This window comes from Chiloscyllium punctatum, chromosome 34 (assembly GCF_047496795.1).
Source record: "Chiloscyllium punctatum isolate Juve2018m chromosome 34, sChiPun1.3, whole genome shotgun sequence".
In the NCBI taxonomy this organism is placed as follows: domain Eukaryota; kingdom Metazoa; phylum Chordata; class Chondrichthyes; order Orectolobiformes; family Hemiscylliidae; genus Chiloscyllium; species Chiloscyllium punctatum.
The window spans coordinates 15,055,964-15,069,428 of NC_092772.1; positions in this window are offsets into that span (position 1 = coordinate 15,055,964).

The following is a 13,465-nucleotide window of genomic DNA, read 5'->3' on the forward strand; positions in this document are numbered from 1 at the left end:
AGTTATTGAACTGTCTCTAACAAAAGGAACAAGGTATTTACCTACCAGATAAGAATAAGGTAAGGCAGATCAGCAGTAATTCGTAGTTAATGTTAAAAGAAGTGGTCACAGAGTGACTTGCAGCATTGTGTGCAATATTCCATAGCTCTTTGGATTACAGGTGTGTTCCAGTGAAACTGGAGAACCTCCAATGTGGTGCCTGTCTTCACAAAAGGAATGAGACAGAACGCAGGAACAATTTAGCCTAACCATTATTGGTGCGAATCTGCTGGAGCCTGTTATTAAGGAAGGCATTGCAGGGCACTTAGAAAAGCTTAATGCAGAGTTGGCATGGTTTTATGAAGGGGAAACTATTTTTGCTCTGTAAAATCATACAAATTCTTTTTTGGTGATGCCTGAGAATGTCAAGATTAGAGTCATGCTGGAAAAGCACAGCATATCAGGCAGCATCCAAGGAGCAGGAAAATCAATGTTTCAGGCAGGAGCCATTCATCAGGAATCCCTGAGATAGTGACAAGCAGATTTGATAAAGGGAACTGGTCAACATGAGGCTTTCCAGAAAGTTTTCGCAAGGTATCACAAAATAATCGTTCTGACACAAGACAGAGGCTTGTCGTATGATGAATAATAAATTAGCATGGGATAATGGTTGCTTAACACATAGAAATCAGAGAGTCATGATTAATGGATCTTTATGATAAAGATGTATCTACTGGATTACCACAAATATCAGGCCGCTGGCATCAGTTATGTACAAACTATACTGATAACCTGACCGCGGGAGCTGAGTGCAATATCCATTGGAGTTAGTGGATCACTTTGAGAACCAAAATGCAGGCTGCTTCTTAATGAAGAGGACTGCCATAAAGGAGTAGTACAAAGGGATTGGAGTGTTCCTGAGTATGAAACGTAACGTCAGCATGCTGATGCAGCAAGTAACTGGGTTGGTTCATGTGGCAGCTTCCTGAGATGGAAGGGTTGAATTATTGAATACATTTAAAATGGTGAGGAGATTATTCATTGTGGTTGAAATGAATGAGGGGCTTATTACTGAAATGTACAAGATACAGAGGGGGCTTGACAAGGTAGATGCTGAGAAGGTGTTTCCCCTGAGTCTCGAACTCGAGGTGGTAGATACTGAATAAGGAACATCGATTTTAATCTGTGGTGAAAAATGATGCATTCTCTCAGAAGGTAGTGAATGTCTGGAATTCCCTAACACAGGGAGTTGTGGAGGGAAGCAAGAAATTGGATAGGAATGTGGAGTTGAGCCCGGAAGTAGATCAGCCATGTTCTTATTGAATGAGAGTTCAGACTTGAGGGGCCGAATAGCCGTCTCATGTTCCTACTTCTTAGTTTTTTATGTTATGCTTATGGAAAGTAATTGTTTATTTTCATGGAAGTCGTGTTGTACAATGTTGCATTCGGGAGAGGAGAAACTTTTCCTGAGTTAACCCTGGATGGGATATGGGAACTGCATTCAAAGCAATTCCAGAGCAGAAGTTACAGAGTGGGGAAGCATGGAAAAAAGGATTGCTGCTGGGGGCCACTTCCTGACCAAGCCTGGAATTTCCAAGTGCATTTCCGAAACTACACCCAACCATCGGCGTGGTTTCGATCTGCCTGTTTGTAGCAGGTCCGAAGGGCTGAATGGAACATCAGAACAGAGCTGATGGACTCGAGTGGACCAAACGGCCCTTTGACACAACTCTACCAGTAAATATGGTCGTGGCTCATCTCATTGTGGTCCCCGCCGCACTTTTCTCTCCATGTACCATTATCCCTGATTCACCTGTCTATAGAAAATCAGACAAAGCCAGCCTCGATATAATATAAAGATTCAGCCATCTCAAACTTCTGGGGAAGGGAATTTCACTTGAGTGAAATCCGACATTGTGAATTTTTCCTCACTCCGGTTCTGACTGAGGATGAAGGGTGTCACTGTTTCCTTTTCTAGTCCCACTCCTCCACTGCTCACAACAAATTTTAAATGTAACCAGGTCGGTGATATGGCCGATGATAAAGGTCTCAGACGGGGTCAGGTTCAGTGATAGGAACAAGTCAGGCAAATTTCTTTCATCAGCCGCAGGTAACTAATAGGGCTGACGGAGCAGCGTGATAGATTTGTGGTTAGCACTGCTGCCTCATATCAGCAAGGAGCTGACTTCAATTCCAACCTCATCCGACACTCTATGTGGAGTTTGAACATTCTTCCCGTGTCTGTGTGGGTTTCTTCCCAGTTCTCCAGTTTCCTCCCACAGTTCAAAGATGTGCAGCTTAGTTTGATTGGCCATGCTAAATTATCCAGAGTGACCAGGGATGTGAATGTTAAGTGGGTTAGTCATGGGAAATGCAGGGTTACATAGACAGGTAGGGGGACAGGTTTGGTGGGATACTGTTCAGCGGGTTGGTATGGACTCGATGGGTCGAATTTCCTGCTTCCACACTGTAGGGGTTCAATGACAACAGCATCAAGTTTGGGCTCTACAAACTCTCAGTCAGTAGATACCTGGTTCACTCGCCTTAAGTCTTTGTATATTTCAATAAGATCAGCTCTCACTCCAAGGGTAACCTGTTAAAGTCCCCATAATATCAGCCCTTCATGCATGGAATGAATTAAGTGAAACACCTCTGAATTGTTTCCAATGTTACTATATCCTTTCCCAGATAAGAATGCAAAAATAAAACTAATCTCACACACCGATGAGTCTGTTTAGTTTTGTTTTCTCAGGGTGTAGTGAGTCTTTGGAACACTCTTCCCTGCAGACCATTCGAGGCAGAGATATTGAATATTTTTGAGGCAAGGTTCACGAATCACAGATGAGTCAAGAATTATCGAGGAATGGGCAGCAATGTGCAGTGTTGGGGAAAATGTAGTCAGTGGTACTGAATGACACGGCTCCAGAATATCCAGGAATTAAACGAAATGATAACATCGATAAAGTTTTAAAGGCGAAACAAGATGGCAGCGATCTGAAAGGTCAGCTTTGCTGATCTCTGTACCACAGTAATGCTCTACCCCATCCCACCACAGTCATTTACTTACAACTGAACACTAAAAGAGCTACAGAATCCTCACTAATCCCGTTTTGTCAAGTGGAAATGACAAAACATTGGAAAGGATCGAGTAAGTCCCAACACACAGCGCACCCGTCAGAAGCTTTCAGCATGTCTGTGGCCGCACCTGTAACACCCTCTGCTCGTTCAATGGACCGAGTTACTCATCAGGACTTGGTCACCGAGTTCACCAAGTTACGGGAAATGATTGAAACCATGATTGAAAAAGATTCAGCGGGAGGATAGAACCACTCTCAGCAGTGCTCCAAAAACATGAACAGCAACTTGAAAGCCTTGGAAACAGAACGGATGAGGTCGAGAGCCAAACTGCAGGGGCAGAGAATGTGATCAATTCCTGTAAGGAGCGGATCTTCACCCTTGAAAAATAGATTCGTACCTTAACTAAACAAGGTGACGACCTAGAGAACAGGGGCAGGATGAAGAATGTTCATATAATCGGTCTGCTGGACCGGACATAAGGTGATCAGCCAGTGAGATTTTCTGCGAGAACTGGCTGCAGAGATTCCTTCACTTCGAAGCTGAAGAGGGACGGGTGAAGAGTGAGACAGTTCATCGGGTTACGGTGCTCAGGTCAGGCTCAGACCAACGCCCTCACCCTGTCCTTGGGCGATTACATTGTTGCAAGGACAAACAAAGACTTTGGGAAGCTTCCAGAACACAGGGAAGAGACCCGAAGAGGCCTCCAGGATTATGTTCTTCCAGGTCTTTTCAGCGGTATTGATTCAGAAAAGAAAATCTTTTGATGATATCAAGAGAAGATTAAGGGAACTTGAGATTCAGTATTCCTTAATGGAATCAGCGGTGCTCCGTATGCACTAGTGGGTCTTTCAATAGATCCACTAGCTCTCCAGAGGATGAGAAAACTTTGTGGACACTTTAAAGTAGGGTGGGTGCGTTAATGGAAAGCGATAACCTTGGTTCTCTTTTTTAAAAGAAAGTTTGTTGACCGTTTCTGGTATTAAGCAGTGTTAAATTATAGTCGGGGATGGGTAGAGTGCACACTTTTAACTTCTTCATTAGTAATACTACTCGTTTTTCTCTTGCTAAGTTTGTGTGTCGGGTTCAGCTCAAGCTGGAGGGAGTTATGAAGGTGATCATGATGACTGATTGCCTACCTAAGTGCAGTTCTGTCCCGATGTTTGTGATTAATTGCCCTGGATGCAGTATTGATAATGGGGCAGAAGATAGAGATTTGTGACGTGCAAATGCCCCCAGTCGGCGGGGGGTAAATACCCCTCCTGAGAGCCATTCGCACTTTGCATCTTTTTTTGTATTTGTATGTATTTAGTTTTGGAACATTTTGAGAGCTTGTTAGTTGTAGTAGCTTTAGTTTGTATTTTTTAAGCTCTATGATTCTTTTATCATTGGTGTTCAGCGATTTGTAATTCGAGTTCTTCCTCTCTGGATTTCAAATATTGTTTCAGTGTGTAATGGCTAATGTCGTGCTTAAATGGTGTATCTGGAACATTTAGGGGAGCCATTCGCCAGTTAAGAAAAATGAGACAGTGGATATTGTCGTATTGCAGAAATGCACTTTGATGACAAGGAACATTTGACATTACAGCAAGGTGGGTTTGATCGGGTTTATGTCTCGTCTTTTAACACTAGGAATAGGAGATAAACCAAACTGGTGACGAAGAATCTTTCATTTAAATTAGTCGACTGTATTAGACACCCACGGGAGGATCATAATCCTCAAAGATATATGGGGAAGAAAGCAGTAGTTTTAATGTTTATTGCCCCCGGCTCACTGCCTTAAATTCCTGATAGATGCATTTTCCAAATTAAATAATCTTTCTTCGTAGCACACTATCGTAGGAGGAGATTTCAACTGTCTTTTGCACCCACGGTGGACAGTATGCCGAAAGGCTCCCAGCACCATCTTTCCAATTGTAAGCAATTAGTGGATTTTTGTGTGGAACTGGGGCTGGTGGATGTATGGAGGCAGAGACACCTCATAAACTGGGATTTTACTTTCTTCTTTATCCGGCAGAAATGCAACACCAGTGTTGATCTCTTCCTCACTGTGCAGCAATCTTCGATTCAGTGGTTTTCTGTACAATTAGGAATATTACCATTTGTGACCATGCAGCAGCATCCTTACTGGTTAAGATTAAGGGCAATAAAGCAGGTTCAAGACACTGGTGAATCCCTTTATTCTAAAGGATAGTAAGTACATTGAGTATTTCTGGAATGAATTCAGATCTTTCTTAGCCATTAATTCAGATTCAACCAGTAACACATCCATTCTATGGAAAATTGCTAAGGCTTATGCCAAAGGAATAATTCCTTAGGATGCGGCAGAAACAGGAGCAGGAACGCTTGCTCCAGGCACGGTTGAAGGCAGCCGAGAAGGCACACTGTGATAGACTCTCGGTGGATGGGCTGCAGAGGATCACAACGCTTCGGTCTGCTGTGAATTTCATGCTCACACAGACAGCCAAGGAGGAACTTACTTTTGCAAAACAAAGGCTGTTTGAGCATGGTGATAAACCGGGCAAGTAGGTAGCCTATCTTGCAATGAAAAAGAGAGCCCCAAAGCCATTACTTCAATTAGGGAAGGTACTGGGACCCTTTCATGCGATCTCATAAAGATTAAAGAAGCATTTCGGAGATTTTATTCTGAATTATATCAGACTGAGCATTATGAGGATAGATGGATTAAGATCGAATCTTTCTTCAAGAACTTGGACCTTCCAGGGGCAACCCCCAAATAAGTGTCTTGCATTAATGCATCGTTGTCAGTGCTGGAGGGTGTAAAACAGCTTCCAGGCAGAAGGGCACCCGGTCCTGATGGATGTCCACGTGAGTTTTATAAGGAATTTATAAACCTGTTGTCAGAGCCGATGTTTACTATGTTCGTCACTCTCACAGTCACGACTGCGTCCCACTATCCTTAAGAGAGGCTCATATCTCTCTTATTCTTAAGAAAAGGAAGACACCGAAAGATTGTGCTTCCTATAGGACTATCTCACTTCTAAATGTTGATTTCAAAATTCTGTTTGGGTCCCTTACATTGAGGATGGAAACGATTTATCCTTCCATTGTCAAAGTATACCATACCGGCTTATAAAAGGCTGCAGATATTTCAACAATGTTAGGAGATTACTCAATATGATCCAAGCGTGTCAACAGCAAATTAATCAGGTATTAATGATTCTTTAGATGCAGAGAAGGCATTTGCTTGGGTTGAGTAGCTGTATCTCTTGTATACGTTAGAATTGTTTGGTCTCAGCAATGTTTTTATCAAGTGGGTGAGGGTCCTTGAAAATGACCCTCTGTGTACGATCCTGTAAAATTAATATTTCTAGAGGCAGTTGTTAATGCCAGTGTTATTTACGATGGTGATTGAGCCACTGGCAGGGACCCCAACATATCTGCCCCAGAACTGGGATAGAAGTCACGTAAGATTACATTGTCTGCAGATGATGGTCTTAAATTTTTGTTAAATCCCACCGTTTTGGTACCTCACCTCATGCAATGCATCAGTTCGTTTGGTGCCTTTTCCGGCTATACCATTGATTTTATAAAGTCGGAGGCCATGTTTATGGGCGAACTCAGGGAAATAACTGATGCCGTGGGAGAATCCTGATTTCCTTTTCAATGGTCCCAGGGGGAAATGGAGCTGTTCCCTATTTAAGTATATTAATTAATCCTATCTTTGAACTTATATTTAACGTGGGATTTGTCCATTTGTTTGACAAAATTAAACAAGACCTTCGAAGATGGGAGACACTTCCAATATCCTGGCTGGGTCAGATAGCTCTTATTAACATGAATTCCCTCCCTTGTTCGCTATACCCCGTGTGAATGCTTTATTTGATGTTTCCCAGACAGACATTTAGGAGATTAAATGGATGATGTAGCTCTGATTTGTCACCATAAGCGACCCCTTATTAATTTAACCAAATTACAACGACCCCACAGTTTGTGGGGAGTAGATCTCCCGGATATTAAAAGCTAACAATTAAGCTCTTCTTTACCCGATGGTAGTGAGGCCTCGGCGTCAATACAATTAGATATTGAAGCTTCTCAGGCAAAGTGCTCCCTTATTAGTCTGCTACTCATAGACAAAATGAGGACAGTTATGAATTATTACCATTTCCCAATAAATATTAATAATTTTACAGTAGGGAGGGCAATGTGTCCGATCGGGGACAACATAGCCAAACCTCATTTCTTACCCCAAAACGTGGTGTACCATGTTTCCGACGGGGAATACTGGATTCCATGTTTAAACTGGGGACAACTCGTGGGTGTATCTTGCTTTGATGGTTTATCTGAGGGAGAAACAAGGATGTTCTTTGATCAAATAAGTCGTAACTATAGACTACCGAGTAGAGATCTCTTCTGTTTTCTTTTTATCAGATAAGAGATGTTATTCAGAAAAGAGCCACACTTTTAACAGACCCGTACAGATCCGATACAGAGAAGAGGGTGCTTATTGCTAAGAACACACTCTCTGTCAGTACCCTTTATCATTTGTTGGAGAGTGGACCCTTAGACGAGACTTTATGCCTTTCTGAGGTCTGCACAGAGTTTTGGGGGTTCAGATCTCTTCGGACACAGGGGAGGATATTTGTGAAAATACAAGAAGTATTTCGATCTGTAAGAAGACTCTTGCCCTGAAGTTGAAGATTCTTCATAGATTCTGTCTGGCCCCAAATACTCTCTCAAAATTCAAGGTGAGAGTATGTCTTAAATACAAAATGACTATGGACACTCTTACTCATTGTTTGTTGAACTTCCACCGGCGCTATAGGAGCGGTGTGTTCGCTGGGATGGAGAGGATCTTGCGGACAGAATTGGAGATGGGTCAGGATTCCCATTTCCTGGGCCTGCCCAGTCTATCTTACTCAGATGTGCATAGGAAAAAATACTTCAATACCCTCACTCTCTGAGTTCAGGAAAAAGAGTTCTGTTGTGTTGGGTGTCGGAAAACACCCGGGGTCTATTGGGTTGTCGTAACCTCGTCATGGCGCATAGCCCTTTGGAGTTTTTAAAAGGTATTTTGCACCATAAAATAGAGGATTTTTATTAGACATGGCAGCCCTTTTTGAATTACCAAGGGACAGGCTGTCTGTCACTCTAAAAAGGACTTTTATATAGCTATGACGAACTTGACTAATGAATCTAATGTCCAGAGAGGAAGAATTACAAACAAATGAACGTGTATTAGTTCATGCTCTTGAAGTTTGACAGCTGTAGTTTTGTTACACTGAGTTCTAGTATTCGTTTTTTATTTTTATTCCTTTTTCTTCGGTCCGTTGATTTACCTTTACTTATGTACATGCACATGGGTGTAATTGTGTTCAATTTGCATTGTTGGTTCAGTTGGGTACATATTGGTTCATTGAAGCATTAAAAAGATTTTCTCTGAATAAAAATATTTTTGAAAGAATTAAAATGTTAACATGGATAGAATAGAGTCCCAAAGGACCACTTTCTCATTAGTGATACCACAAATTATGGTTTACCTTAAGAGTCATCACACCTCGGGTGACAGGAAGATGTTGAGAAGGTTTGCCCTTCATGGCAACCTCTGTCTGTGTGGGGAATTGAACCTGCGCTGTTGGCCTTCCTCTGCATCACAAGCCAGCCATCCAGCCAACAGATTGCGAGATTGTGTAACTGCTATAGATAGAAATAACCAAAGTCAAAGTAAAATATAAACTTTGATGAGTAGGAAAAAAAAGGTACAATTCAGATAACGGCTGAGAAAAAAATATATCCGCTGGAAATTGTACTTTATAACGAGAGAGTTGATTGGATGCTATCTTTGGTTGAATAAGTTGAACCAAGCGAAATAACCAGAATTACTAATTGTAATTAGATGTCGATAACTATACAATATGAGTACATTTTTGGTTGGTCTGTGTGAAGCATGATAACCATTGTATGAAAGTAAAAAGCTGATGGAACATATTTTTTGGAGGGTTGGTCCCCATGGGAAATGCCTCCCAAACACAAGCTTGAAGAAACCCAGGGTAGAAAGTGCGTGAGTATCGTCTGGTTTGTGACAGGAAACCAGGGGGCTGAATGATTGAAAGTTCCTGCAACGTGAAGCTCAGGAGACAGTCAGATCACCCCCGATCTTATTAAATGCTACAGCACATTTGAAGGTCGAAATGGACTCATGATGGATTTTAATTGCATATGATTAAAAAAAAACACTCTGTTCCTTCACCCAATGTTTTACACACTGGAGCACTGGGAAGTATTTGGAATATTATCTGGAACATTCCATAATCAACGTTCTCAGGAGCATTCTACAATCTGTGGAGATATTACAAAGGAAAGAGACACAGAGAGAGGGGGGAGCATGCTGTATGCAAGAATGAGAGTGGTGGAGCATGAGCCTTGTTCGGGTGTCGGTGCTGGAACAGACATACATTGAGTGTGAGGGACCAACAGCATACGGTGACCCTTATCCTCACAGAGCTGGGAATGTTATCGATGTTTGGCCTCTATTGCTGGACATTGCTACAGATTACAGATACTGCACTGAGCTGGGTGGTGAGCTCAGATCATGCTCGGTGGGTCTGGTGGTGTGGCCCACTCTGGGAAGAGATGTACTAACCCATCCGCCAAGATATCTGTGACCGTGTTGACAAACCGTGGTGTAATTGACCCTTATCTGCTGTGCTCTGTGTAAAACGTACATGGAAGCTCCAAACTGAGGAAAGCTCAATTGAGTGCCCATTGTCCTTTTAAAGATGGCACCAACGCCAGGGATAATGGAATATCCAGTGGCATCTGGGCGATGGTGGGTACCTCCAGCCAAAGTGGGTGGGAGAATCGGGTTAACATTGAATGAGAGGGACACCATGAGTTAGTGTGGGTAGTTGATGAGGTGAGTTCGATAAGATAGCACCAGGAAACTAGCTCGGCATCGAGCAGAGAATCCCCCTGTCACACTCAGTGAAAATCACTCAAAGATAAATTATTATTAGATTCAGACGGATGAGTTGAAGACTCTGCTGATCCTATTCACTGTTACAGAGCTGCAGAACAAATCCTCATCCACAACTCTCCATCATCTGAACGCACACCTATATTCTGTTCACCATCATTCCTGGTAATACTGGCTTATTTTGCCTGATGCTATCGAAATGTCTATATCTCAGCATTCTGAAACCTGTGAGCACATCCTTCCATGATATTGTTGCTCAATCTCACCCTCTCTGTCTATACCCAAAACCACTTTCATTTACAGTCATGCACGGAGACAGGGCCTTCAGCCAAAACTGGTCCATACCAACCAAAATGTCCATCCACATTAACCCCAATTCCCTGCACTTGGCCCATATCCTTCTCTGCCTTTCCAATTCATATATTGTTCGAACAAAGTGCAGCGAGGTTTTGTGACATCAAGGAAGGCCTCAGGAAAGATCTCATTGAATCTACCATTCATCTTACCCTAGCAATCAGATTACAAAGAAACAATTTGGCTGGAGGTTATAAACAAGAAGTACAAGTAAACACTGGTGGGAGATGTGTATGGAAGTCAACACAGCAGGGAAAAAAAGTGTACGTTCTAAACAGGACATTAGATATACAAGCGTTTGCAGGCAAAACCAGATGGGTCTGGGACCATTTGAAGGGAAAAGTCGAAAGTGTAGCCGTCAAATAGCACAGCAGGTTAGGGCACATCCAAGGAGTAGGAAAGTCTATGTTTCGGTCATAAGCCCTTCATCAGGAATTCACTTCAGAATTCACTTTTTCCTAATCCTCTGTAGGAAGAAAGTAAGTCAACATTTTTAATTTGGGAATTCTTCATCAGAACAGCTTTTGTTTTTGATCTCCAGTATATGTAGCTCTTTGTTTTATTTTAGATCAGCAATTATCTTGCATGCTGCAGTATTAATGGACAACTTGATCTGAGAATAAGGGGAAGGGGTGAGGGCAAAGAGCAGACAATGTGTCAGTCACAGCTTCAGTTCCTGTGGAGGTAAAGGAAGGCTTGTTGGAAGCACCACACTGGAATTCGGCATCATTTGAACAGATGTGACAGATCCAGAGGAAGTAGGAGGATGCAGTTTCTCGCGCAGCTGGTCATTGAGTGTCACAGTGGCTAGCAATACTGCCTTACAGCATCAGTTACCTGTGTTCGATTCCACCCTTTGGTGACATTCTGTGCGGTGTTTTCACGCTCTCCGTGTGTGTGTGAGTTTCCTCTAGGTGTTTGGTTTTCCTCTCACAGCCAAAAATGTCCAGTTTAGGTTCAGTGACCTTACTAAATTTTTCCACAATATCCAGGGATGTGCAGGCTCATTGGATTGTCTATGGAAAATGTAGAATTAGCGGGGTAACGTTTGGGTTTGTTGTTCGGGATGTTATCTGGAGAGTCAGTGTGGACTTGGTGGGCCAAATGGCCTGGTTCCACACTTCAGGGCTTCTATAATTTCTATGTAGCTGTCTGTGTTTGAAAACACTTCCCAGGATCCTACCTATAAGTGCTAACACAATTTGCCTCAACAAAATGTTACACCTTCCGTTTGTCTAACATGAACTCCATCAGCCACTCCTCGGCCCTTTAGCCTGTCTGATCAGGGTCCCGTTTTACTCTGATTAAACTATCTTCACTCTCCACTACCTCAATAATGTTGGTTTTATCTGCAAACTCACTAACCATTCCTATTGTATTCTCATCCAAATCATTTATATAAAATGACAAAATCCATTCGATCCTTGTGGTACACTGCGGGTCACAGGCCTCCAGTCCAAAAAAAATATACCAGTTCACAAACATTTCCTTCGTCTATTACCTTCGAGCCAATTACATCCAACTCTCCCTGTATTCCATGTGATCTCACCATGCTAACCAGTTTACCATGCGGAACCTTTTTGAATGCTATACTAAAGTCTATATTCTATTCTACAGTTCTATTTCTGTGCCTTCGTCAATCTTATTTGTCACTTCTTCAAAACGCTAAATCAAATTATTGGGACACGATTTCCCACAGACAAAGTCATGTTGAATATCGCTAATCGGAATTTACATTTCTAAACACAAATAAATGCCGTCTGGCAGAATCCCCTCCAACAACTTACCCACCAATGACATCTACGAGGTAAGGGCTTTTGCACGAAACGTCGATTTTGAAGCTACTTGGATGCTGCCTGAACTGCTGTGCTCTTCCAGCACCACTAATCCAGCAGTCCCATTTGTCTACAGTTTCCTGGCTTTTCCTTACCAACTGTTCTTAAACAATGACACAACCTTACCTGTGGCTGTCCATGATACAAATATCTCATCCAGAGACCGAACAATTACTTCTCTAGCTTCCCAACAGATCTGGGGTACATCTGATTAGTTCATGGATCATGAACACAGAACGGGCCCTTGAGCTGCTGATGTTGTGCTGGCAGTTTATCCTACTCAAGGGTCAGACTATGCTTCATGCCCTTCATTGTACTAAAATCCATGTGCCTAACCAAGAGTCACTTAAAAGGTCGGGGGGGGGGGGGGTTATCCACCTTAATGTATTTTAACATATCCAGCTCCTCATCTTCTGTAATATGGACAAATTTCAAGATATCACTATTCATTTCCCCAAGTTCTCTACCTTCCATATCCTACTCCACAGTAAATACTGATGCAAAATATTTAGTATCTCACCGATCTACTATAGTTCCACACATAGGTCACTTTGCTGATCTTTAAGGGGTCCTGTTCTCTCTCGAGTTACTCTTTTGACCTTAATGTATTTGTAGAATCACTTTGGAATGTCCCTTACCCTACTTTCGAAAGATATCTTATGTCCCCATTTTGCCCTCCTGATTTCCCTCTTGAGTATTAGCCTACATCCCTGGTACTCCACAATGGATTCACTCGATCCCTACTGTCTGTACCTATCGTATGCTTCCGCCTTTTCTTGAACAAAGCCTCAATTCTGCTCACCATTCAGCATTCCCTACACCTACCAGCCTTACCCTGCTCATACACAGGAACATGCTGTCACTAGTCTCTGTCAATCATTTGTGAAGGTCTTCCACCTCCCTGCCAATAGATTCTCCAAAGCAGCTTTTCAAAGTGTCAACATAAAACAATCAAATTTGGCCTGAGACAACTTACAACTTTAAAATTTATATTAGGAGTATTCTTCTCCATAAGTATTTTATACCTGATAGTTACTGCATAACAGACTCAAGAAACAGAATGATCTCCTCCTGTCCCTCTGTAAGAGACTTGAGAGGCTCAATGGCCTCCCCCTGTCCCTTTGTAACAGGGACAGGGGACAGAATTACTTCCTCCTGTCCCTGCGCAGCAGTCCCGATGCTCTGAATGATGTCCCAAGGTTATGGAAGAATTTGACAACAGTGCACATAAAACCAGAAGCGACATTACACAAGGTAAATGGACATTAAATATATACACTGGTTT